Here is a 1,848-nt window from a genome sequence, read left to right on the forward strand (position 1 = left end):
ATCCTTCACAAACATATGTGTGATTTAAGACAAGGCACCATGGGCATGCTTGCGTCTATTCCTAGATAAGAAATGTTATCATGTACAATTCTTACCAATTATTTCGTAATGTTGGACATTCAAGCATTATACCCTACCCATTTAAAGTGTGAAATGTGATTTATTAATTCAAATATTAATGATGCATACACTTCTCTTATTTTCCATTTGTGATGTAAGGTTACAAGTAATGAAGAAAAAAGGTTATCAATCATTTAAGCCATCTAGTCTTAAACTTTCAAATTCCTGTCATAAATAGAAGAAAGATGGGAAAGAAATACTATTGCATACTTCTAATATTTAAATAAATGAGAAAATCTGGTCTTAACTTGACTTTAATCTTTATCTTCATTTTCTTCCTCACTAGACATGTAAGGGGGAGAAAAACAATTTTCTTTTTTGTCTTTCTTCCTTTTCTAATATTTATTTTGTCCATTTTTTATCTATTGACAAATGCACAATTAAATAGGGTAGTTAGCAAAGAGGCAATTATATTTCTTCTGCTTTAACAAGTGAAAATTAAAAAAGGTTAAATAAAGGTTAAATGGCTACCTACAGAATGAGTTTCTTTTGTAAACCAAGCTGCTGTATTCTAACTAATCGAGTCTATTAAAATTTATGAAGGGATAAATTCATATAAACTAGAATTATGAAAGTAAAAAGTGCACATTCTCTTTACAATTATTTCATGAGAAATATTTTGTAGCATTAATTAAAATCTAAACACTCACAGCATCTTCCATCATAGAAATTCAAAACCATAATTTACAATTTATAGATGAAAACAATCAATCCACAAAAATGAAAAAAAAAGAGCCACCATGAGGTAAAGTTGATCAAAACATGAAAGGTGTCGAAGAAAATGCTGGTATGATCATCGTTGAACTATTCTTCTTAAAAATCACCAAAAATTAAAATCATTAAATAAAAATGATTCATATTACATTAAAAAAAAGACATTTAAGAAAGAAAAATCAAAAACCAACTTAGAGTAATTATCATCACTATGGTTGACCTTGTGAAGGTTACACATAGATTTACCTTTAGACTTGTTTTCATTATAAGTTGTCCTTTGAGTACTTTTACCTTCCAAGTCTAACACGATGTCATCTTCATCTCCAATAGTAAGCCATTAATGAGATAGAGCCATTACCTGACTTGTTCAAGTGCTTCGCATGGTGATGGTGGCGACTAGTGATGTGAATAAGAATAACCTCATCCTCATTCTACTAATGTGATAATGTATACATCGGGAGATAACAGGAACCTAACTCTAAAAAGAATTTCATTTGGGTGGTGTGAGGTTAAAAGGGAAAATGTAAAATTTTTTTTGAGTGTAGTTGGTTTGAAGGTGAAGTAAGGGAAAATACAGGGTGATCTTTGTGTGTGTGTGTGCATGTGTATATATATATATATATATAGAGAGAGAGAGAGAGAGAGAAGAAACACAAGAGACTTGTGAATGTGAAGTTAATGATGTTGACGGTGATTACTTGATTATAACAGATAAAAGTGAATGAGTCGATTTCAGTTTTCCACCGTGAGAATGAGATTATCCTTATCTATTACTTGTACTTTCAATTTTACCATTCTAAAACCAAAGTTCACTTATAGTTTCTACATTTGGACTTCTATACATTCTTTCCTATCTATTGTTTTCATTTCTTATATTATTCTTAATGCTGGTTTTTTTATCTCATAACATAGACATAGGGAAGAATATCTTAAGATATTATAAAATTTGAGTGCAATAAATTAGAATGAGGCAAATGAAAGTTGCTTTAAAACTACTAATTGAAAAGAAAATAC

At 29.7% G+C, this 1,848-nt stretch overlaps 1 pseudogene; it reads right to left on the reverse strand.

The window, feature by feature from the left end:
• Nucleotides 1–875: 875 nt before the first annotated feature.
• Nucleotides 876–1,328, reverse strand: LOC149527761 (uncharacterized; annotated as a pseudogene).
• Between the last annotated feature and the right edge of the window lie 520 nt (nt 1,329–1,848).

Source organism: Theobroma umbraticum, unplaced genomic scaffold, assembly GCF_002168275.2.
Source record: "Theobroma umbraticum cultivar Fairchild unplaced genomic scaffold, ASM216827v3 scaffold_30.0, whole genome shotgun sequence".
NCBI classification, from domain to species: Eukaryota; Viridiplantae; Streptophyta; class Magnoliopsida; order Malvales; family Malvaceae; genus Theobroma; species Theobroma umbraticum.